This window comes from Lissotriton vulgaris, chromosome 3_1, assembly GCF_964263255.1.
Source record: "Lissotriton vulgaris chromosome 3_1, aLisVul1.2, whole genome shotgun sequence".
NCBI classification, from domain to species: Eukaryota; Metazoa; Chordata; class Amphibia; order Caudata; family Salamandridae; genus Lissotriton; species Lissotriton vulgaris.
Genome location: NC_141689.1, coordinates 414,463,351 through 414,490,074, shown reverse-complemented (window position 1 = coordinate 414,490,074; position 26,724 = coordinate 414,463,351). Strand labels below are relative to the sequence as shown.

Below are 26,724 nucleotides of genomic sequence, written 5' to 3'. Positions count from 1 at the left end.
AAGTAAAGCGCGGGTGCCGCGATCTCGCCATGACACATACTTTTCTGTTTTTCTGCTGTCCCACTTGGACGGCCTTGGCCTGCTGGCGTAAAAGGTTTATTATCTTCTTTATGGGGCCTTCTGTTTGGACCCATAAAGAAGATAACAAACCTTTTACACCAGCAGTAAGTCGGGGCAGCCAGTACAAGTGGGACGGACTAAAAAGAGAAAAGTGTATGTCAGAGGACGCTCTTTCCCAATGGCCACCATTTAGCATGAACGGTGACGCCGGCCAATGGGAAAGAGGGGCGGGGCTTAAAGCTTGTTAGTGAACCCTCCTGATGACACTAAACCTTGCCAGCGAGACTGCGCATGTGCGGAGTCTTACGCTAGGCTTCGACCTATAAACAAACAATGGTTGAAGGAGGCAGCTTAAGATGTGATGATTAAAGAACCCCAAAATAACACCAAGAATTTATCGGATGCAAATATTATTGCCTATTCTGGCTTCTTGGGGGAATTAACATGCAGATTTTGATGCTTACTGCACTGTAATCTACATATTCTGGTTAATACCAGGCCTTTCTTCCCTGTTAAATGTCGTCATGTTTGATCTTCCCAAATTGAATGAAGTGTGTGAACTTTATTGGCCCTGATAATTGTCAGGTGTCATAAACATTTCACCAAATAATTGTGATCCCTGCACAAACAGGTCTTTGCACATGCATATCTAAAATAGGCATTACCTCTAGCAAAAATAACACCTGTTCATGCACGATAAGCATCTGTTTATGTCATGGGGAGTCAAGCAGTTTTCGAGTAGCAGAACTCTGGTTGACGTGTATGATATCTTACTCACCAACTGTTATATTGCTCACAAATTATAAAATCATTTTCTTCTGTTTGATATTCGTTGACAATGGTGTACCTTGCACTATATATAGAAAGAACTACCATAAACTGCTTTGCAAGGTACAATATGCAAGAAAATGTTATTTTAAAGTGTATTGGTTTGGCAATAAACCTTTGTTAATATTTCCAATAGAACTATTCAGAGTATAACACAATTTCATTACTTTAAAGACAAGAAAAGTACAGCATACTAAGTAGATTACACATTAATTCTAATTTAGAAGATTTGCAATTGTATCCTGTCATAAATCATGCGTAACACATTTTTGCATTTCCCGTTGCAATTAAGGTACTTCATGGAGCGCCATATATCTTGCCTTAATGCCTCCTCCAAAAGATTGTCCCCATTGAATGTATATAACTCTTAGTTTCATCTGCAGTAACCAGTTAAGGTTAATGAGAGTATGTAGTCAGTTTAGTTTCTGGATCAGATGATCTATATGGATTAAGTGCAACTGAGTCAGCAATCATTTTTAATCAATTTGGAATTGTCTATATTTCATATTTCATTTGTGTCTTAGACAATGCTTATCATTGAAATAAAGAAGTCGATCCCCTAGGTTTGAAGTTGTTTTTAAAAGTGTAAGATCAGATAACTATTCAATCAACAAATTAATTGTAACCCTTAATGGAGTAATGAAATGCGTGAAATTGAAGAAAAATCATATACTTTTAGGAATTTCCCAGACATGATTAGGTTTGAGGTTTGCTAAAGAGTGTTCATTGAGTGTAAAAGATCCATTAAAGATCCTTCCATTTTTTAATTTTAGTAGACATTTGCACATTGCAATATTTAAAAAAATCTATCAATATTTTTTAAATTAATGTGTATTGTAGAAAAGAGGCTCTGTAAAAATAATTTTTCAGGTTGAGGAAAAAACATGAAAAAGCCAACCAGCATTAGATGGAATCGAGCCATGATCAAATATGTTTTGGAATAAATGCAGAGGGAACTTAAAAGTATGTTTACAAGTACCCGTAATTCCTCCTGGTATACGAGCTCTGTCAAATAGTTTCTAAAATTCTAAAATTCACAATGTGTCAACTAGTTCTGCTCCCCTTGGAGATAGTGCAGGGCTTTGGAACCTGTGATAAAGCTGTCTCTTACAAAAACATACTTCAAGCCTTTTTCAAAGGCTGTTAAATAATTAAGACCGGTAAGTAGCATGTGCTTAGAAGATTGCTAAACAGGTAGACTAATGTTCCTTGTTAGGGTCCTATTTCACAATTAGACAGCAATTTAATTAGAAGCTCACTTGGGGCTTGCCTTTAAAACAAGAGCATGATGTATGGGTAAGCAGCAATTTGAAGCATTCTTTCTGGCCAAGCTGCACTTTTAAGTGTCAAATGTTGATGTTTATCTCTTTAGATGTATGTAAGCAGTTTACTGAGAGGAGAACAAAAGCAATGGCATTTTGCCGTAAGCCGATAAAGAACAGGTAATGACTGTCAAACACCTGTCTACAAGAAGTAGACAAATATAAGTACTTGTGAATCTTGTTTATATGGATCACTAGCTAGGAAAGACATAAGTAATTGATCTGAAATAACTCACTAGCCACAATGAATTTACTAATCAGAGTTAATATTGCCTGTGGTATGCTTTCAGTTGTTATGTTACCAAAAGCATACGAAGGGACATTTGTATCTATTGCTCTGTACCACCTCATAGTCATGGCACTTTAAACATCGACTAGATTACATGTGAAGGTTATTTGTTGGAAAAGGTTCTGTAGTTACCTAAAAGTACTGTGATGGAGGAACTTAAATTGGAGCTAGGAAATGTAGACTGCTCTGATGTTTTCTGCTCAAGTACCAACAAGCATTTGCAATGCAATAGGTCTCGCATTAGGAAACTTTGTGCTATTGGTATTGTAAATGACAATTTTTTTATTTATGTGTTGGTTTTTAAAATAGCGAAATTAATAGCTTTGTCATTTACAATGCCAATAGTTTTAAGTTTCGCAAATGTGACACCTATAGCATTTGTAATGCAATATGTGTTGTATGTACATGACTTAGATGTATTGATATTACAAATAACAATGGCTTTTAATTGTTTTAATAATTAATACTTGTGAGGCGACGACCCGCAGACCCCTACCAGGAGGCCGCCCTCCCCCTCGCGTACCTTGTCCGGCACCCCCGGGACTGACTTCATGTCACGAAAACGCCGCAACCGAGGCAGGAAGCCGAACACCAGCCATCACCAACGAAACCCCGCCCTTCTCTCTCCCACAGGAGCCAACCAGAACGACAGGGCCGGAGGAACCTTATCACGATGACCCCGGAAGTCCCGCCCCAAAGGCAGAGCCAGCACAGGATAAAAACAGGGATTCAACACAACACGTCGTCGGAGTTTCGTGGCAGGACCCTCTGGCTGGAGACGGAGAAGGAGAACAGACGTGCAAGGACGAAGTGTGGACAGAGGAGTGGTGGAGTCCCTTGGAGGTGGCTGGAGAGCGGCCGTAACTCACTGGAGAGTTACGGTGGACCGCGTGAGTGCCTTCTGCCTCCTTTATCCCTACTCATTAGGAGTCCGTGTTAAAGTCCCTGTACATATTCCCTCTCTCCATAGTCTCACCGCCCCTGCACTGTATTATACGTATATAGCACTTCACTCGAAGACCCCTTCCGTTACTCTCACGCCCCACCCCAGCACCCTCTCTATTTTCCCGACCTATATTCCGTCCTCCCGGTACCTTCCTTCCCGCACTGTCGCTTTCCGCCCCTTCCTGCACTACCCGGGTGACGGTAAACAGTTGAGTCTCGGTTCTTGCTGGATAGGACTAACGGTCCCTTGTTTTTCCTCTCTTCCGGTCCTCCTGGGAGCCTCCCCGTCATCGGAACATTCCCCGGACCATCGGTGGACGCCGAGTAGCAGAGAAGCACCGACCCAGAGTCCATCGCCTGGAGCCACACCTTCCGCCTGTTGGAACTATCTGTACTGTGCAACCGTAATAAAAGCCAACTATTGCCCACTACATACGGCCTCCTCGCCTGCTTTTCCGGCCCGCTACACTCACTCCACCACACCTGGTGTCAGAAGTGGGATCTGCTGGAGGTATGGAGGCCGTAGTGAGGAAAATGGCGGAATCCCAAGAACAATTCGGGAAACTTATGGAGCAGTTCCTGAAGACTGCCGAAGACGACAGAGGACAGCTCCACGATGTCCTGAAGGGTCAGGGGGCGACCCATGAACAGACTATGACAAAGTTAACCGACGCTCTGGGCCAACAAAGACCGATGACCTCTCTCCCCTCTGTGGTTCTTCAAAAGTATGTCCCCGGAGAAGACCCGGACTACTTTTTCACAAACTTCGAGAGGATCGCCCAAGCCGCTAATTGGCCTGCTGATCGTTGGGGACAGTATCTGGGTCCGCTCCTCACCGGTGACCTCCAAGCCGCCTACCAACAGGCCAACATCCAGGGTAATACACCCTATGCAGACATTAAAAGGTGTATATTAGAACGCCTTGGCATTGACGACGATACCTACAGGGTGAAACTACGCCAGGCCAGGGAAAAACCCCAAGAGAACCCCAGAGCTCTCTCCTTCCGGATCCGGGATCTCGCAAACCGGTGGTTGCGCCCCGAAACCTCCACCAAGGACAATATTCTAGAGAAAATCTATCTGGAACAATTCCTTAACTCCTTGCACCCGGCCACCCAGCGCTGGGTGAGGCAGCACTCCAGACTCACGCTAGAGACAGCCATAGAGATAGCGTCTGCCTATAGCCGGGCACAGGAACTCCAACGGGGTAAGGACGACCACCCGCACAGGCCCTTGCCAACTGCAACTACTCGCCCGATCCGACCTCCCCAGGGACGCCGACCTGAACCAACACCCCTATTTCCTTCCCCGGTAGTGTTCCGAACCCCCACTCCTGGACCCCAGTGCTATTCCTGTGGAGGGTTCGGACACATCGCCCGGATGTGCCCGCAGAAAGAGGAGCCGATGGAGGTCGGCTTTGTCAGAATCTATCTGTGTACCCCTCCTGGGTATACACCGCCGCCGTTCTACTGTCCAGTATCCATCAACGGACAGCCACTGAGGGCCCTCGCCGATACCGGATGCCGGCAGAGTGTTCTTCGACCACAAGACCTCGCACAGCCCCTCAGCAATCCCACGGGGGTGGTAGCCATCCAATGTGTACATGGGGACACCAAACAATACCCCACGACTCAGGTACGAGTCCAGCACTCCCAAGACCCCGGCACCTCTCTCACCGTGGGCCTTGTCCCCGCCCTGCCAGAACAAGCCATTCTAGGGAGCGATTATCCGGGACTACCAATGCTCTTACAAAAGACTTCCGACTCTCTGACCCAGTGGTGGAAAGATGCTCCCTATCCTGAATATCCCGATCAAGTACCCGAACCTAAGCCCCACAAACCTAGGAGTCAGAAAAGAAGAGAAAAGAAAGAGCACGTCAGCGCTTATCCCGCCATCATTGAAGAGCACCCCTGGCAGACCGACCGTGAATTCAGGGCCGCTCAGCAGGAAGATCCTCTCCTACAGGAGGCCTGGGGAAAAGCACTTGATCACGAAGACCCCTTACAAGTAGGTCCTTACTTCGTTAAGAAAAACTGGTTGTTATACCGAAAAGGGGGGCCCCAACAGAATGCACAGTTGCTTATCCCCGGCCCCTTCCAAGACAAAGTCCTTTTCCTGGCACACAGTCATCTTCTGGGAGGTCATTTCGGGGACGAGAAAACCAGCCAAGCCATCTTGGAGAAGTTCTATTGGCCCGGGTGTATCAAAGGATCAAGACTTACTGTCGTGAATGTATAGTATGCCAAAAGAACAGTCGACACAGGCCACCCCGGGTCCCTTTACAACCCCTCCCTATCATAGATGTGCCCTTCAGCCGCATAGGGATGGACATAATCGGTCCCCTCTTGCCCTCCCGTAGCGGGTGTCGCTATGCGTTGCTCATAGTCGATTATGCCACCCGCTTTCCGGAGGCCATACCTGTCCGCCAACCTACTACCCAGGCTATAGCAAAAGCCCTGATCTCCTTGTTTTCTCGGGTTGGTTTCCCCCGGGAAATACTCACCGACCAGGGCACACCGTTTGTTTCAGCCCTTATGAAACGGGTATGTGCGGAGTTGGGGATCAAACAAATCCGGACGTCTGCTTATCACCCGCAAACAGACGGGCTGGTAGAACGATACAACGCCACATTAAAGCAGACGCTGAAAAAACTCATAGGCCTAGAAGCAAAGAGATGGGAAGATATGCTTCCTTTGGCCTTATTTGCGATTCGTTGCAAAACCCAGAGCAGCACCGGATACTCCCCATATGAATTACTGTACGGACGACCCCCTCGTACCCTGCTGGACATGGCCCAGGAAGCGTGGGAAGCTGAACCTGACCGGACCCGTCCGCTCCCAGAATATGTGGAAAACCTAAAGACTCACCTGTCTATGATCCGTGATATCGTCAGACAAAATCTAGAGACCGCCCAGGATAACCAAAAGAGACAATATGATAAGGGCACTCGCAGTCGGGTCTTTTCTGTTAACGACCTAGTTCTCCTTATGATGCCCTCGTCAGATCAGAAATTACTGGGACAATGGCAAGGACCCTACCCCATCCTTCGGCAGGTGACACTAGTCACATACGAGGTGGAATTGGATCCCACACGGGGCACCTCCCAAATCTTTCATGTCAACCTGCTAAAAAAATGGGAAGGACCCCGTCCGGTGCTGTCAGGAACCAATAGAAACCTCCTGTTCTCTTTCGACCCTTGTCTTGACCCAGAACTAAACTCCGTACAAATCCAGGAACTACGACACACCTTGGAACCCCTGAAAGACGTCTTTTCCTCCTCCCCCGGTCGAACCACGGTCACTGAACACAAGATAGAAACCGAACCGGGGAAAGTGGTCCGCCTGAGGCCTTATAGAGTACCAGAGGCCCGTAGGAATGTTATCCGTCAGGAAATAGAAGCCATGCAACAAATGGGAATAATCGAGCCCTCAGTCAGCGAGTGGAACTCCCCTATGGTTTTGGTACCGAAACCCGACGGCTCGGTCCGTTTTTGCATCGACTTCCGGGAGGTTAATAAGGTCTCTAACTTCGACACCTATCCCTTGCCCCGGGTCGATGAAATGATTGAAAGAATAGGACAGGCAAAATTCATTTCAACACTCGATCTCTGCAAGGGGTACTGGCAGATACCCCTCCGGGAACAAGACAGAAAGAAGACGGCCTTTTCTACCCCTGATGGGTTATACCAATTCTTAGTCATGCCCTTAGGACTTCATGGCGCCCCCGCCACTTTCCAACGGGCTATGAACCACGTCCTGAGGCCCCATACCCCTTACGCAGGTGCCTATCTAGATGACATCGGCATCTTTAGCGACAGCTGGCCCCAACACTTAAGACACCTTTCCAGTGTCATCACCTCCTTAGGTTCATACGGATTCGCCATCAATCCAGCCAAAACCACATTGGCGGCGAAAACGGTAAAATACCTGGGGTTTCTTCTGGGGGACGGCCTGATAAGACCCCAAGACAGCAAAACTGCGGCCATCCGGTCTCTTCCGTTTCCCCAAACAAAGAAGGATCTCCGAGCCTTCCTGGGTCTCCTTGGGTATTATAGGCGCTTTGTGCCCAATTTTTCCCAAAGAGCGGCAGCCCTTACGGACCTGCTTAAAAAATCAAACCGGTCAGATGAAAAGCTCCGGAATCCCTCCTCTGAAGCCTGGCGGGCATTTACCGACCTTAAAGGCGCCTTGACCTCAGGTCCTGTGTTGGTACCCCCAAATTATTCGGTCCCTTTCATCCTACAAACGGATGCGTCAGACTATGGGTTAGGGGCAGTGTTATCCCAGAAAGATGCCCTGGGGAACGAACGTCCCATTCTCTATGTGAGCCGCAAACTATTCCCCCGAGAAAAACAATATGCAGTTGTAGAAAAAGAAGCCTTAGCCATCAAATGGGCAGTGGAAAGCCTGCGGTACTACTTAGAGGGTAGAGATTTTATCCTCTACACAGACCACGCCCCTCTGGAGTGGATGGCTCGGAACAAAGGGCAAAATGACCGGGTACTACGTTGGTTTTTGTCCCTCCAGCCCTTTCATTTCCAAACCAAACATAGAAAGGGCTCCGACCAAGGTAATGCGGATTTTCTGTCCCGGTACCCACATTCTCCCTCCGCTACAAGAAGGACAGCTAGGGGAAGGGGATGTGAGGCGACGACCCGCAGACCCCTACCAGGAGGCCGCCCTCCCCCTCGCGTACCTTGTCCAGCACCCCCGGGACTGACTTCATGTCACGAAAACGCCGCAACCGAGGCAGGAAGCCGAACACCAGCCATCACCAACGAAACCCCGCCCTTCTCTCTCCCACAGGAGCCAACCAGAACGACAGGGCCGGAGGAACCTTATCACGATGACCCTGGAAGTCCCGCCCCAAAGGCAGAGCCAGCACAGGATAAAAACAGGGATTCAACACAACACGTCGTCGGAGTTTCGTGGCAGGACCCTCTGGCTGGAGACGGAGAAGGAGAACAGACGTGCAAGGACGAAGTGTGGACAGAGGAGTGGTGGAGTCCCTTGGAGGTGGCTGGAGAGCGGCCGTAACTCACTGGAGAGTTACGGCGGACCGCGTGAGTGCCTTTTGCCTCCTTTATCCCTACTCATTAGGAGTCCGTGTTAAAGTCCCTGTACATATTCCCTCTCTCCATAGTCTCACCGCCCCTGCACTGTATTATATGTATATAGCACTTCACTCGAAGACCCCTTCCGTTACTCTCACGCCCCACCCCAGCACCCTCTCTATTTTCCCGACCTATATTCCGTCCTCCCGGTACCTTCCTTCCCGCACTGTCGCTTTCCGCCCCTTCCTGCACTACCCGGGTGACGGTAAACAGTTGAGTCTCGGTTCTTGCTGGATAGGACTAACGGTCCCTTGTTTTTCCTCTCTTCCGGTCCTCCTGGGAGCCTCCCCGTCATCGGAACCTTCCCCGGACCATCGGTGGACGCCGAGTAGCAGAGAAGCACCAACCCAGAGTCCATCGCCTGGAGCCACACCTTCCGCCTGTTGGAACTATCTGTACTGTGCAACCGTAATAAAAGCCAACTATTGCCCACTACATACGGCCTCCTCGCCTGCTTTTCCGGCCCGCTACACTCACTCCACCACAATACTTAAATAAAAGTTATTGTAATTTATAATGGCAATAGGTTAAACTTTGTAAATAACTGTTGTGAAGATTATGTTCAGTGTATTTTATTGTGACGAAAATCCAAGACCAGAAGTTAAATATTAACATCTTTTTGTGACATTTGTAATAAAGCTTGAAACATTGAGATAACATATTTGAACCAGTTGTTGTTGAATGGTTGCACAGATTGATGCTGTGGTGGCACTGAGTGATGTTGTGGTTGCGACGAGTGATGATGTGGCGTTCAGTGATGCTGTGGTAGCGCATAGTGATGTTGCTGTGCCCCTGAGTGATGTTGTTGGGCCCCTGAGTGATTCTGTGGTGGTGCCGAGTGATGCTGTGGTGATGGGATAGATAGATCGAGTGAGTGCGATAGTTAGATAGACAGATAGAGTGAGGGCGATCGATTGATAGATAGAGTGATGGCGATAGATAAGAGTGAGTGCCATAGATAGACAGATAGAGTGAGGGCGTTAGATGGACAGATAGAGTGAGGGCGATAGATAGAGGGAGATAGATAGATAGAGGGCGATAGATAGATAGATAGATAGATAGATAGATAGATAGATAGATAGATAGATAGATAGATAGAGTGAGTGAGGGTGATAGATAGATAGAGTGAGGGTGATAGAGTGAGGGTGATAGATAGAGTGAGGGTGATAGATAGAGTGACGGCGATAGAAAGAGTGAGGGCGATAGATAGATTGATAAAGTGAGGGCGATAGATAGATAGAGTGAGGGCGATAGAGTGAGGGGCGATAGATAGATAGAGTGAGGGCGATAGATAGATAGAGTGAGGGCGATAGATAGATAGAGTGAGGGCGATAGATAGATATAGTGAGGGCGATAGATAGAGTGAGGGTGATAGATAGAGTGAGGGTGATAGACAGATAGATAGATAGAGTGAGGGCGATATATAGATTGAGGGCGATGTGCAATGTGGCTGGAGATGTCCACACGCCTGGGTCACATGCACTGTACATAATCCGCAGTTTGGGTAGACTTTTGAAAGCCTTACTATAATCTCGCTAAACAAGCATTGCTAAAGCAATGCTGTAGACGAGACCTAGAAAGCACATATTCATCTAATGCCTACAGATTTGTATTATAAACGATGACCCCCTCCCATCGCCCCCCGCATACACACACACACACCAAAGGCAGATTTGGGAACACCATCTTAGCAGAGCTCGCTGGCACTGAAACGCAAACACACGCATCGAAGCAGTGGCAGTTCAGAGACACTCATGCCATGTCCTGGTGGGAGCTAGCCACCTTTTAGAAGTCCTGAGAAAAAGTGAGCAACAGCGACAGTCCGCAGCAAAATGCACGGGTGCCACCCACCTCTCTGTACGGTGGCAGTAGCCCAGAGGCCCCTGCAGAACGCACACAGATGGAAAGCAGAGGTTAACCAAATCCGACGGATGCCTCTGCAATCAATGCCACGAATTTGACCTAGAAGCAGGTTCGATTAAGCATTGAAGGGGACGGACGCTGGCTGCCTCCTCCCCGCCCCCACCCAGAGGTCAAGTAAACGCACTGCAAGTCCCGAGGGATCACATACAAGCAAGTGGTACCTGCAGGAAGCGCGGTTTCCCATTGGAAGAGACGCCGCTGGAGATACAGCCTCAACCCTGGAGAGAGCCATTAAAGATTATCCAGCAGTGTGCGGGAAGCCAAGGTGCGCACACACTGCGGGCATCGCTCACTTTCTGGACCAAAACAGGACTGTTTGTCACAGGAGGCGGAGAGGGAGGGAGACCGACAGGAAATGAGAGGGGGAAGAAGCATTGAAAGGAAGGAGGAGAACACGATGGGAAGATTGAGAAGACACGAGCAAGGGATGTATTAGGTAATGAGTGGTGTGAAATAAACATTTGAGTGACCGAGCAATCTAGTGTATTTGATCACCCGGATCTGTGCACTGTTAAACATGTCAAATCTGACCTCCCATCTGTACATTGATTAGCGCGGTACATAGACCGGTGTCCGTCTTTTCCGGATGAGCAGTGACCTGGTTAATACTTAATAGCCGACTCGGATTGGGTGGTGGTAGGGGGGAAGGTGTAACGATGCTCTATGCAGATGAAGATTAGTTTTCTGGATCAAAGCCTTTCCCCAATATAAGAACCCATCGTATATCTGTACATTTTCATTGCATCATCTGCGCTCTATACGCAGGTCGGGGAGGCACTTGCAACACGATAACATGTTGTTTAAAAAAGGTCTGGGCTCCCTAATGCAGTTGGCATTGAGGGGCCGTAAGTGCTTGTCATTTGTATTACTGCGGAGACAGCCTGGTCATTTGTCTGTTTGGACATGAAAGGTAACGCCGTTGGGATTTTGTCTGATCCACAGACCAGTTACTATCTCTGATGAAGAGTCCGCGTGTAAGAGTGCTTGAGCTAGCACTGTCTAGTGAACCGTCCATTGGCAGAGCAGTATAAACGGTATAGGGAGTAAAAAGTGTGATCGTAGTATGAGAGCAATAAAGCAACAAGCTCTCGGCATTGCTGTGGTGGGGCAGGGGAGCGCATTCCTTTGAAGTCTGAGGCGGCGGGCAGGGGAGCGGATTCATTTGAAGTCTGATGCCGAGGCCGATGGTGTGCGATGTGCGATGTGCGATGTGGCTTGCGATGTGCCTGCGCTTGGCTCACATGAACTGTACCCAATCCGCGGAGTTTGGGTAGACTTTTGAAAGCCTTACTATAATTAGTCGAGACCTAAAAAGGGGAGACTTGAATATTACGGGAGAAAGCTTGAATGAACTAATGTATAGGGACACTGGAATAAATCTCTGTGACTCCTTATTTAGCCTGCCTAAACCAATTATATTAATTGGGATGATATAAACATTAAATGGAGGAAGTGGCTAAACGTACTTGGGAAGCACTCTTTCTAGAGAGTGGCACAAGATAAACTCCCTAACCAGAGGTGTGGGAGCTCTAAATGTGTTATATACACAAACATAAAGCTGATTTGGGAAAAAGGGTTACTTATGGGGCTGATTAGAGACAGCTAAGCAGTTTGTAAGACCTCATGTCCTTAGCTCTTTTAAAACAAGCATTTGCAATGCAATAGGTCTTGCATTATAAAAGTTTGAGCTGTTGGCATTGCTAATAATAATGCAACACTAGGAGCTCAAAGATTCAGGAATGTGAGACTTGTTTTTTTGGTTTTTTTATATAGCACAAGCTGTAGTTGTGTGTGGTTGTGTGTGTGGCTGTGTGTGTTTGTGGTTGGGTGTGTGTGGTTGTGTTTATGTGTGTGTGTGTTGTGTGTGGTTGTGGTTTTGTGTGTTTGGTTGTGTGTTGTGTGTGTTTGTCGTTGTGGGTGTGGTTGTGTGGGTGTGGTTGGGTATGGTTGTGGTTGTGTGTGTGTGTGGTTGTGTGTGTGGAAGAATCCCGAAGGCTTGTTAGCGCGAATGTGAGGGGAGGGGCAGAGGCAGGGAGCAAGCAAGAGGAAAGACAGATGGCGCTGAAGGCTGGCGGTTCATGCGTGCATGCTTGCATGAACGCAAGCTTGTCGCCAGCCAGCAGCACTTTGAAAACCCACCTACTAAAGTCTCCCAGAGCAGCGCATGCACGCTGACTCAGCGAGGCCTAACAAAGGAAGCATGTTACAGTAATAACAAGCACAGGTACCAATAATGGAAACATTAGAAGTGTGCAGTTCGCTGCTCTGCAGAAATGATTACACTACCCCCTGCTTCCTGACTTGTGCATGTCTAGTGACGTCACATTGATGCTAGAAACAGCAAAGTGAAGTTATACTGGCGCTTCCGGTCCCATGTTATGCACTCCTGTGCACGGACAAGAACCCCACGAGGCAGAGTGTGATCCCACTACTCAGACAGCATGGAGCAGAAGCCGCTGACAGAAGCCAACAGTTGGAGATGTCATCTATCTATGCTCAGGTTGTGGCATACATCTAGGCTTCATAGTGGCTGACCAGGAGGGAACCTGGGATGATCCGAGCTCAGAAGCCTCAATAAAAGATTTCCCTTTAGGCCCATGTTGACCTTTGCCCCTTTCTACTACGCACAAATGGTCTTTTCATTTTTTTAAAACTTACCACAGTCCATTATTTGTAACATTGGTTGCTATGTTATTGCATGGGTATGTTGCGGAGTCGTGGAATAAGCTGTGTTTGAACTTTGGTTGCTACGGTCTGTGCTCTGTTTCAGAAGGTGGGATATTGTTATACAGCGCTGTCTGCCTGTCAAAAGTGAGAGTCAGAGGCCCCGTCCTCTGTGGCCAGTTTTACATCCAGCTTTGACCACAGGAGACGGGGTTCCCCTCAAATGGTAGACAACACAGAAGGGCTGGAATTGAAGCTGGTACTTCTAAGGAAGGCACATATATAAACCGCAGCTTCTGCACAGCCAGCAATGCTGGCATGGAGGCAGGCGGCGTCTCGCAGAGGTGGTAAATCGGGTCAAACTCAGTCAACTGTGAGCGGAACGGGGCTTCTCACGGGGTTAACAGGGCAAGGAACAAACAAACGAAGGCATAAAACATTGGAAACACAATGTTTATAATATTCACTATCAACACAGACAAGTTGTGCAAAACAAATAATGTACATTTTTTGCAAAAGAAAGTACGAAGGTATCAGCAACTACCCGGTAAGAAACTAATAAAAGCTGCAGTAACACAAAAGAAGAAAACGGAACATGCAGGAGACGCAATAAATCACACGTAATCGATTGTGCTTCTGATGGTCCGCTAAGGCGAGGCAGGCTGTGCAAGAAACAAAATAAGATATACATTAAAGGAATCACAGGTAAACTTAATATTTATCACATTTACCGTCCAAACTAGCAAGCCTTGCAAAATAAATGTTCTTTTTTTCCTAAACGCTTCAAAAGTACTACCAGGGACAATTCACAAACTACAAATTAACAGCTTTAGCAACAACCCGGCATAAGAAGAGAAAGCGGAACAATCACGGCAGAATAAATCACATGGGCTTTGGTGCGCATAACAGACACCAATAGGCCATGGGCGGAGCAAAGCACCCGCCTTTGGCCTATTGCGTGCTCTGTTAAAAAAACACACGCACACAAAGCCCAATAGCGGAACCCAAAAGGAAAAGCAGACGCTCGAGCGTGTGCGATTCCAGGGTCCATTTACACACCCTGGACAAAAAGGGCTTGCGTACGCGAACACTGCTGTGCAGTGCATCGCAAGGGGCGAGCCCTAGAAAGTAGGATGACCGGCACAAAGAGAGAGAGGGCATTTGGTCAGCCTTTTTCAACCATTGATTTGTATGTGTTTTTCATGGGCTGAACATCAACACCATAGCATTTTGTAGGTGTTTGCAGTGTTTCTAGTGTGTTCCCCTTAGGTTTTGGTGCTGGCACTCAAGTGACCCTTTTGTTAGACCAGAGTGAATGTGTGCTCTTTGATGAATTTACTTTGGTGACTCAAAATTTAATTGCTGATCTATGTGTTTTTATTCAAATGGAAACTGTTTCCTGTTTGGATGTCTCAACCTGTTATAGAGACACACACTATTTACTAATAATCTCCCTTTTGCATTGAATTGTCTACTTTGCTGTCATGATTGAATATTATTTGATTTTTCAGCCTTTTTTTCTCTCAGAAAGTAAATGCATGCACTCTCAATGGATTTCTTAAATGTGCTACAAAACTGCTGTCTCTTTCTAAAAAAAAAAATCCACTATGCAAAATTTTGCTTTGTGCCCTTTGAACTTAAAGGGCGCAAACACAAACTTCATCTTCTGACTCATTTTCATAAAACTCTTCCTTGAGGTTACAGCTTGGCTGTACTAATGCAGTGTGTTCAGGAAGGGGCTCAACTCTTAGATTGCACAATGTTGTATCCCAAGGTGTTGTATCCATATGTTTTAGCCAAAGATGTTGCTTCAGTATGGGATTTTTTCTAGTACAACTTGAAGCAAATTACCCAGTCACCTAAAAATGACTAAACATATTCCCTAACAAAAAGCCTGGCCAATTGATTTTCTCATGCTTTTTACTAACTGTATCGGTGCCAGACATGAAATCTTTTGTTCTTGAAATTTAGTTTGGCTCAGCCACTACTGAAAGATTGACTACAGCAATATAGAGTTTCTTCTTTAGCTAGCAAAAACTCTTGTCAGGGTTTCTCTGTGGCCTTCATGAATAACAATGACTGCTTACTGCAAAACCCTCTTTTCAGCACATTCAGCATACAATATGAATTCATTTTTTCATTCTATTTTTAGACTTCATTAGTCCCCCATCTGATGGTTAATAAACCATCGCACTATTTTGGTTTCGCATGTGAGTGCTGTTTCAAAGGCACTCATCAGTGGGATCCTTTCTCTTTCTTTTTAAACTTTGAAATTTCAATGATTTTCTATGGTTGTCATTTATGATGTAATTTAATGTCAAACTCTTTTCAAATCTCTTGTTCATTTCTCTTTCCCTTTTCTTGTATAAATAATGTCTACTGCCTTTGACCAAGCAAATAAGCATAACAAGCATAGTCCTACTGCTAGCACTAGTACCTCCCCCTGCAGTTGCAATCCAAGTTGCAATTGTGTGAACTCTTTTTCCAGAATGTTCTAAAACACTAGGGGGCTGATTAGGATGGCGGAAGGACAACCACCGCCGGGCCGGCGGTGGCTGTCCTTCCGCCATCTGGCATTAGTTTTCCCCCTGCCAGATTATGATGGCGGGGGAAACCTCAGGGAAGGGTTCTGCAAGGCGGTCCATTTCTGCCTGCCTTGCGGAACCAAAAGATAGGGCAGCATTGCACCGCCGTAGGGATTAGGATATCCCTTTCCGCCTGTCTTTGCACAGCGATCATCCCACTATGAAAAGACTCTCGGAAAGGGATTTGGGGCCCGTTGCGGGTCCCTCTTGTTGTGTAGGGAGGTGGTGCTGCACTGGGCCCCTGCATTTTCCTGCAATGAGTGGCAGGCACCGCGTGGTGCCAGCCAAGTAGTGTAGGGAAATGCAGTGCATGCCATTTTAAAAATGCTGCAGCACCGACCGTCTGCAATGTTAAAGGTTCTGGATGGTATGGTGGGCACATCCTAATTGCAGTGGAGGGACCGCCCCATGCCTGGCAGGCGGTCCTAAACACTGCAATGCTGGCGGGCGGGCCCGCCATCGTAATGAACCCCAAGGTGTTTCCAGCTCTTCTAATTCTGGTTTTGAATCTGAGATGTTCTTTGCAAATGCCTCTATTTTCTTACTGTCATCAGGTATGTAGGAGCAGCAATGGGTTAATGTAAGCATCTCTTAGACTCTGCCTTTTTCAGTCTAATGCTAATCAATTCTGCAGAACCATTGAACGTATAGTAATTAGCTTAGTGTTTATTGCTCATAATGCTCTAGAAGTGCTTGTTGCCAGCTTGTTGACAACATTTCAGAGTTTTCAAATCTTATCATCGTTTAAAATGACTCCTGCAGGTAGAAGGACTGCTCCAAGAATATCTCCTACTAATTGAGATGTCTTTTCTGTACTACGTGTTTGTACAGGCGCTTGTGTAATGGTTAATGCACCTATACTATTAACATGGTACATTTTAGGAAATAGTACACCTAAATAACAAACACCTGCCTAATCAGCAGGTAAACTCCTAGGATTGCAGATTCGTCTCCCTGTAAAATTTGCCAGGTTTCTCCCATTACTTCAAATGTATGTTCACAACTACTAAGTCCCACATGTCTGGTTTGTCTTGGTGTCCTTCTTCTGTAAAAACAAGCGTTCCCTTTGTGTTGACTGCGTAATCTCAATCTTGGATAAACCATTTTATTTCTAAATTCATCTTCTTCTTTCTTTCAAACATTTTTCAAAACATCACCAATGGTCTGATTACGAGTTTGCTGGATGGGATACTGTGTCACAAACATGACGGACATCCCATCCGCCGCATTGCAAGTTCGATTGGCTAAAATGGATTTTCTAATTTGGCAGAGAGGATTTCCGTCACATTTGTGATGAAGTAATCCTGTTCCCCAAACTCGTACGCAGGCCCTATGTCTGTCTTTGCTACATGTTATGTTAGTGTTTCTTGCTTCTAGTCATAATGAAAACTTTTTTTTAAAAAGGTCAATTATTCTGCTAAGCTTTAACACTGTTTGTAGGTCTATGTGGCATAAAATAGTACCATGCTCTGTCCACTTCTTTTCTTTGTGAGTGTAAATTCATGCATTCTAGCAATGGCACTCTAGAAAGTATTGTCATAATTAGAATGGATATATTCAGTATGTTCTTGTCTATATTCAAGTGTAAGTAAGATGCTGCATAACCTTCCATATGATAACATCATTTGGTAATATGTGAATTCTACTCATTCAGATGATGGTACATGAGCACAAACATAAGTCTTTATCTCCCATGGCATGTGTGTATTCCTGTACTAATGTAGAATAAACGTTTGTTGAGTAATCCTCCCTATCGTATGCTCCAAAAAAAGGCTTTTAGTTCCTCCTCATCACTCAGCTATGTATGTTTTGTATAGTGTTTGTATTTCTAAAATCTGTCTAGGTGTTAAATAAAACCCTACTAATACTATAGTAATCACAATAACGTTTCAGGAAGATTACACAAATAATATATTTACACTTCTTTTTAAGGCAACACATGTTCAAATGCTGATTAAAGGTGAGAAGTTAAATTCTTGGTTTTTTTTCTTGTTTTTTTTTCAAATATCTCGTTTAAATGATTAGTTCTTAGCAAGCAACATTAGACAATCATTAGCCTTACTCTGTGTTCTTCTTAAAATGTTATCCCTACACTTCTACCACAGACACGGGCCAATTTGATCTTCTGTAAAATAAAGTAGAAATAAGAATCAATCAACGTCAGTCTTTTTGTTATTAGTCTACTTTTTTTTTAACGTTTTGCAGTTTCTTTCTAAATATCTTTTCCCTAGCACAGCTTATTTTGAAAGTATAATGGAGGTTCAAACAGTTCAGCTCTCACATCTCACAGGTCATCAACGGTGATATTTATTGCTTCATTCAGATTATAATTCCACTTAGGTGCTGAGTTCCTCCGACAATGTATCTTTGTTCTTTTTGATCTTCTCAACTTTTGTTGATTTTATGCTAGATCACTTTAGTCATTTGTCTCCGCTTCTAATTGTATTGTGACTGGGATCCGAACAATTGAGAAACTCTGTTTCAGTCTTCTTTGATTATGACTTTGTGGCCATATAACTTCATGTTTGACTCTTCTTTGATCAGTGCTTGTGCCTTCACGCTGAGCTTCTTGCTGTTTTGTTGTTTCAGTCACAGTTTCATGTTGAGGATCAGTCTCTGCTTCTACTTCGTTAGAGACAACAATACCACTTGGTGCAACAACAGGTACTTGGATTAGTGCCATTTGTTGCTGTTCTTCACCCCTTTCTTCTAGTTGCTCCTAATGAGATCTCAGTACCAATGCTCCACGCGGTCTCTCGGCTTGGGGTGCAAAAAAAACCAATTCTTCCGAACGTGCTTCTTGATCGCAACCCAATAACTAAGATTGAGGTCATGGTGTTTTTCTTGGAGCGGGTCTTTATTGGCAGCTGCAGCCTGGTAAGAAACAGAACGCACCACATCAGCCAATCCTTTGCTGGAATCGAGTATCATATCTTCTGTGATGTTCACCAGTGCATTTACAGGTGCAGCAGGTAATCTCATTGCTCGTCCTATCAATAGTTCATGGGGAGAAAGACCAGTCTTTTTATCTGGAATACTTCAGATACTCATCAACATCAGTAGTAAAGCATCTGGCCTTTTCAGCGAAGCTGAAGCACAAACCTTTGCAAATCGAGACGTGATAGTCCCATTGATTCACTCCACAATTCCAGATGCTTCCGGTTGATAACTGCAGTATAGCCTTTGTTCAATTTACAATGCTGTGCAAATTATTTTCAGAACCTCATCGTTAACATAGGTCCCCCTATCTGACTCCAAAGAGACAGACATGTCATACTTGGGTATCAATTCTCATAGTAACAGTTTTGCTACTGTGATACTATCATTCCTTCTAGTTGGGTAGGCTTCCACTTATCTCAAAAAGACACACACTATGACGTATCTCGGCCCATTGCAAACAGGCACCTTGATAATGTTCATCTGCATCCTGTTGTAGAGACCACCTCATCTTCCTATGTGACCCAATGTGTTGTGTGTCCTTTTTCCTGCATTCATTTATTGACAGGTCACGCATCGGTGACTCTCCTGTTCTGCTAGCATCCTGAATCTGGGATTAAACCAACTTTGATGAAATAATCTGGTCATTGTGTCCCTACCCAAGTGTGTGTAACCATGTAAGTATTGTGTCATTGGAAAAAACAAACTATCAGGTAACACTGGTCTTTCAGCAGCTGACATCCAAATGTCATTTGCATTCTTTGCACAACGTACTCTGATCCAACTCTGCTATTCTGGCTCTAGACATTTTCTTGTACTCTCTTTCATTTGTCCCGGGTTTCAGTCACTTTCATCAACATAGTAAAGTTTATGTCTCCCTCAGACTCGCATGAGAAAGTTCAATTAAATGTGCAGGCCAACAGAGAACAATATTGTGCTACTGAATCTGCATACCTATTTACCATGGCTATATAACAATTTCCACTTTGATGAGCTGCACATTTAACAACTGCAGTTTCAACTTGCAACTGGAGAGCATTCAACAAATCGTTCTCCTGCACTCCATTCCTAATTGGGGTTCCTGAAGAGGTCATAAACCCTCTTTGTGACCATAATTGCCCAAAATCATGGACACAGCCATACTGGCTGTCTGTAAATATGGTGACTTTCATCTGAGCAGTTAAACAGCATGCCCTGGTAAGGGCAACCTATTCTGCAATGTGTGCTGAGGTAACCTCTTGAAGTCATGAAGCTCAACAACATCATTTGTTGTACATACAGCATAACCCACGGTTAGGATGCCTTCATTATTTCTTAGACATGAGCCATCTACAAAAATGACATGATCTGGCACAATTAGGGGTTCATCCTTTATATCTGGTCTAGGCTTTGTGCATAAATCCGTGACATCCAGGCAATTGTGTTCAACTTCATCACAAACATCATCATTTACTGGTAGTAACATGGCAGGATTCAGTATCTGGCATCGGCTAATAATAATATTTTCTGAGGAAAATATCCTCTGTTGACATTTTATCTACCTGTTATGGGTCATGTGCTGTGTTTTCGTTCTTGTCAATAGAAACGCCACAGAGTGAAAGACCATTACAGTTACTGGATACCCCATCACTATGCTTTCACTCTTTTCCAGACTAGTGCTCACTGCAGCAACGGTTTTAAGAAAGTCGGGCAGATCTGTTGCAACAGTGTCCAGGGTTGTAGAAAAATATGCCACAGGTTTCCGAGAATCTCCATGTTTTTTGTGTCAGCACTGAGAGAACGCAGCCCTCCCTCGCAAAAAGGAATATACTCTTTAATGTAATCTGGCATTCCTAGTGCTGGGCATGACAAAGACACACGTTCAGCCCTAGGAAATCTTTCAAACATGTGTTGTCCTATGGAAGAAGATCAAACACATCCCTGTGTGTCAGCCTCAGTAAAGGCTCCTCCTCCAAGGAAAAGTTGGCTATCCACCTTCTACAGTAACGAACCATTCCTAGAACCATCTTGACTTCCTTCTGTGTTCGAGGTGGATTCATTAGAAGAATTGCTTTCAGTCTCTCTTGTGACACCTTTCTAGCTTCTTTTTCAATTATGTGTCCCAGATATTGAACTTCTTGCTTACACTACTGCAGTTTTCCTGGAGACACTTTATGTCCATTCTCAGCCAGGTGATTTAACAAAGTAATGGTATCCTGTTTACATGCTTCTCGTGTATCTGATGCCACAAACAAGTCATCTGTATACTGTACCAATATTGATCCATAGAGCATCTGTAATGACTCTAGATTATTTTTCAAGATCTGGTTAAAAATTGATGGACTCTCTGTATACCCTTGTGGGACTTGGCACCATACGAAAATGCTCTGCTGAAATACAAAAGAAAAAAAGAAACTGCCTGCTTTCATGTAATGACACAGAGAAAAACACTTGACGTAGAACATTGACTACAAACTATTCTGCAGTACATGGAATCTGAAACAATATTGTGGCTGGATTGGGTACCACGGGACAACATTGGACAACAACTTCATTAATCTTCCTCAGGTCATGTACAATTCAATATTTTACATTTGGTTTCTGTAAACCCATGGTCGGAGAGTTACATGAACTTCCAATTAATTCTCTCAGGATTTCTTTCTGTAACATGTCCTCTATTACAGGCGTTATTCCTGCAATTGTTTCTGGGGACAAATGATATAGAGTGGTTCTTTGAAGCACCACATTATTTCTTACAGTAATCAGAACTGGCGCACTCCCTTAATTAATCTAATTTCTTTTCCTATGAGATCCTTGTCGGAGGGAGGGGCGGAAATAGAAGCAAGGGGGCCGAATCGGGGTAATATTGGACGTTTTATTGTCAAAGGTTGACTTAGGTGTATACAGTTTGTAAAAATCGAAGAAAGAAGAAAAAAAATATGGAATATCCCAAGGATTCAGGTAGTGTTCAACCCAAAGTGACAGTTTCTTCGTTTAGTCCATCCTTGTCTTGTTTCCTTCCGGCATTCTGGTATGCTGGTGGGGTCCCAGGAGGATTGCGGACGGAGCCAAGGAGAAAACAAACAAACAAAAAAAAGATGTGGTAATTATGGGAGTAGTCGTTCTTGTCAACCTACCCCTTCACCACACCCGGTGGAAGGATTGTTAATAGAGAAAACCAGATAGGAAATGCCAGAGGGAGTTTCTAGCGTGAGCCCGTCTTCTAGACTTCTGGCCTTATAAAATCAATAGGTTTCTTTTTCAAGAAAGAAAAAAAAAAGAAGAGAAAAATATGAGGGTAAAGAAGATGGTGGCGAAAAACTTGCAGGTAGGTCATGCCCCTTTTTAGAACTCCTGTGCCCAACACAATACAGGAGGGAAGGCTTTATGAGACTGTGAAGGGGTAGCGTAGCAGTGACAGTTCTACTCCCCACCACCAAACCTTCACCCTCTTCACGGTTACGTACAGGCTCCTGTTGACTTCGGCAGGATCCGTGCGGAACGGGGACGCGTTTCGGTTGCAGGGTACGGGGCACTTCCCCACAATTCTATACTTCTGGATTCATCACTGGCTCATCTCGTGACCATTGTACAGCAGTCTTACACTCAGCCCACTATTCACTTGACGCCACAATCTCAAATAGTGTATCCAAATCAGTTCACAACACCTTCACACAAATCAATCAATTTGTGTTAACCACTGCACCGGTTTGTCACTCAGTTTTGGAAAATAATTTGTAAATGCTGTAAGATCACCTCTGCTCCAAGGCATATGTACATACACTCCTCCCACTACTTCCCAAAGGGGATAAGCTGAAACTCCATTTTTCTCTGGCTCTTTATTTTCTTTCCCTAGTCCTTGCTCTTTCTTGTGCTTCTTTGCCCATTTTGTTTCCAATTTTTCAAAATCACTCCATTTATTAACGCATTTTATTAATTCGATAATGTGCATTCCCATTCCTGCAAGACGCATGTTTGCGATTGCAACATCATCTAAATGTAGCCTATAGCTCTTTTGTTAAGAAGAGCTTATTGTAAACTCCACTTCATATTACTGAGCCAATTCAGTCAACTTCTCCTGTGTAGTTGCTGCTCGTCCTGTAATTTCCTTGCATAAGAAAATCAGTTCCCTTTCTTGATAATTGCTTAAGTCCTAACTCCAAGCATCCCCTAATGATTTCTTCTAAATACATTTTAGATCTTGGGATATTTAGCAGCCTCTTCTTCTCAAAATCTGGGTTAGTCATTTGCATTGAGCCTTCTGTCTTTTTAATACCCACAGCTTCCTCAAACCATGGTGGAAAGATAGTTTCTTCAACCAGGTTAGTTTCTCTTTTGGGTCATAGGTGTCATAAAGGCAATCCTTCCTCCATCTGTGAGTGCTTGGACCATCTGAGGTTGTCTGAGATATTGCCTCCCAACTTGTGTGGTCTCATTCACATCCCCTCAGGCTCAAGCTCAAACTCATGAAGGAGTAATTGGGACCAAATCAATATAGCTGTTATGACACATACATGCATGCAGTAATAATATATATTAATATAAATATTAGGGTCATTAGACATAAAGGTTGGAAGTAAACTGGAAGCGATGTTTCATTTGCAGGGGACCCAAGCGTTGTTTGCCACATTAGATACCAGAGGAGAAACAATATGAGCGGTGCACTAACAAAATGGCGCCTCTTTCCATAAGGATCCATGACAATTTAATTAACCATCCTAAGCAAGTGAAGTTGGGAACAATGTCTTCCCTTGTTCTCCTACAACAGACGGTCGCTTCTTTCATCTACAAAAGGCGCCTCCTAGAACATTTGATGAATTGTGCTCATATTTCTTATCACCGGTTTGCCAATGATACTTAGCACAGATTAAAATAACGTTCTGAAGAAGTCAACCTGCCTGTTTTCACTCGTGAGGACATCCAGTCCTGGATACTTTTTAAAATTGCATGGCTACTCCCATCACACAAAGTTCTGGTTAAATAAAAAAGAAGCTCACCCAAGTGTTATTTGCCTCATTAGAAGCCAGGGGAGAAATATTAGGAGAAGCGCACTAACAAAATGGCAGACGCTCGCATTTGTGAAAAAGCGTTGTCACAGCGAAGTCAGGTAAAGGGCGTCCGCTAGCTCACAGGTGTGCCGCCACACTACGAGGCAAAGGACCAGCTTAGGGAGCGCTGAACGAGGTCTCACTTCGGCTGAAAATTACTTTGTAAGCTCCGTGAAGAGACAGAGATTAGCAGTCCGCCTCCTTCCTTGTCAGGCGCATCAGCCACTAATGGTTACTACTTTTATACTGCATGGATAGAAAAAGGGTTTTGGTTGAAATCTCATCTGTTTAAAGGGGAGGTTTGGCCTTGGCCGTAAGGCCTGGAGATAATACTTCAGACTTGACGCATTGGCATGTTAGAATGTCCTAAACAATACTTGATAAGTGGAAGGATTGTGAAGATAGGTACTCAGGTTGCATGTATAAACCGACTGGAGTAGTATCAGTCACTTGAGTCTCATATTTGTGAAAAATAGGCCTTTATTTCTCTTCCAAATAATCTAGTTAATCTGGTTACAAATGGACCACCCGATGTGTGATTCTATGGCGGATGAACGTTAGCTCCCCGCCTGCTGCCTCAAAATTTAAAAATTAAACCGGTTTATAATAGTTTTACTTTTCAAGTTCTAAAGGCCGGTCCGAGTCTCGGGGCGGGGGGAATCGCAGGGGCAGTCGCGAGGCGGAGTGGTGGGCACTGCTATTAGTGCGTATGTCTGTTTGCCTGGCCGTCTTAGGTCGGCCAAACCGATATGCGCAGGCCCGGACTGGCCATAGCGAGCACCGGGCAATCCCCTGGTGCGCCACAAGAGTGAGGGCCGGTTTTGAGCCCCTGGGGGCCGATTTTGTTACAGGGCCTTGCAACAAAATCGGCCCAAAACCGGCCCTAGCACAGCGCTCTGCGGCAACTCCAACCCCCCGAGTGGGGAGAGGGGGCCGGGCGAGCACTTTGCCAGGGCTGGTTTTGGTTCCCAGTCCGGCTCTGGATATGCGCACTGACTTGTCTCCAACCTGAGCTTCGTTGTTAGGTTGAAGATATCAGGGACAGGCTCACAGTCTCGCTGGGAGCGCAAAACCAGGGAGCTCAGGCCAATTCTAACACTGCTTTCTTGCATGCGAGCAACGTCTGGATTGGCCTTGGGAGACATTAAGAGCCTGTGCTGCAGTGAGGAGCAGAACAGCGCCGATACGGAAGGCAACAGGCATGTCCTTCTTTTTAGGTCGAGGACCGTAAGCTGCGCTTGCGCAGTTCAGTCCGAAGATTTAATGATTTTTAGTTAGGGGGCTTGAACCCGCCCCACTTCTCCATTGGCTGGCCTCGTAAATGCTGGCCAGCCATTGGAGGAGAGGGGCGTCACTCCGTTTAAACTGCATCTTTTTCGGATTCGGGGGCGTGTTTTTTAGGTTCTTTCTATCTGTAACGTCTTCAGTCACTCAAACCTAAAAAACACGCACCCCAGTCTGAAAAGGACGGATCCCCTCCGCTCCTGGACCTCGCGAACGAGCCGACGCTTTTTTGCCCGACGCTGTTTTGCTGAGGTGAGTGGTCCTTCACCCCCCCTCCCATTCCCTGCACTGGTTTATTCTTCGGGGTCCCTTATACTTCCCAAGGGATTTTTGTAAATTTGTACATTAATTCAGCTGCCATCTTAAACGTGTCATAATTTAACATTCAATTCAGGGGAGGTAATAATCCGGTTAGAGAGTACAATGTGCTAAAACAATAATAGATATTCACAGACATCGAAGCAAAATTATTGATCCCGAAAACTTCATTTCAATACCATGTGCAGCATATATTATGTCTTCGCGAATATTTCAAAATTACTTGACTGTAACAAAAATCTTACTGAGGTTTCTATTTCTGATGCCAGTGCATGAAGGCTGCAGTTGCTCATACGGTTCTCTAAGATACTTTTAATAATTTTTCCATGAGCGAACAGGAGTTCGCCTCTGCAACCGGAAGTTGTATGCCTGTCTGCGCTCGCGGCCTTAGAGAGCACTTCCGGAGCATGGTTCCTCCTTTTCGTTGTCGACCATTTGTTACAGGTGGAGGTGAGGAACTTGTGGAGGAGAAAAGTACTTACCTGTTGTGTCTGTTGCAGGACCGGCGAAGGGGGGATGTCTATTGAATTACTTCAGGGAGCTCCTCAAGAGCACGTTGAGCCCTAGAAAAGGGAACAACGACAGTAGTCGAGGATAGAGAGCCCCGACAGAGGCCGGAGGGAAGAGGGTATAATGTTCTAGCGTGATCATGGCATCTAACGGCGCGGTGACCGGGTGAATTAATGCTGCAAGGATAGCCACTGAAGAACTTTCTTTTCACAATTATCAGTTGTTTATTCAGTGCTGTCTATTTAAGTATGCGAAGGACGGCATCCTGCTGTTAAAGATATATATGTGTGTGTGTGGCAAAATGGGATCACAGGGGATGTCTTTATCTAGTATTCTGGGGCTGAACTCCCTATACCGCTGTCCGAATGAATCCGCCTTCTCTAGATTATGCTTGGATGTTTCATAGCACGAGGTTGAATTATTACAAAGACGGTGACAGCCACGTTGAGCTGTTGTGTGGACTCATTTCCAAGCCCAAAAATTCGTTAAGCCGCAAGTTGCGATGGATCAAGCAAGAACAAGCCATATTTAAATCTGCGATGGTGTGCATTGGCCAAACCTGCCAGCCAGTGATTGATTCTCTAGACTCGCTCAATCAGCAAACAGTGCGTCAGGCACTGCAAACATGTTTTTGTATTGAATTAGCAGACCCATCTTCGCATTGCTGGTGGTTAAATTGCAGGTTTTTTTTCTTTTAAACTTTCACATTATCAGAAAAAATATGTATATTGCAATGATCCACCCGTCGAAGCTTCACTGATTAGCTCACATCTTTGGTTGTTTGAGTAGGGCAGTCTCCTATTTGGAATTCTTGGAAGTGGTTCTGGAAGGAACCTGTGCAAAGCGATGTTAGAGTAGTCCGTATTGGAGCTGTGTTGCTTTGTAGCATCTAGCTTGTAAAATATATATCGGGGTGATC

The 26,724-nt window shown here is 45.1% G+C and overlaps 1 protein-coding gene across 4 annotated transcripts in view; it reads left to right on the top strand.

Moving 5' to 3' along the window:
* Positions 1-26,724, top strand: part of ARL15 (ARF like GTPase 15) — a 1,767,906-nt gene that overhangs the window by 553,833 nt on the left and 1,187,349 nt on the right. The gene's annotated exons all lie outside the window — the stretch shown is intronic.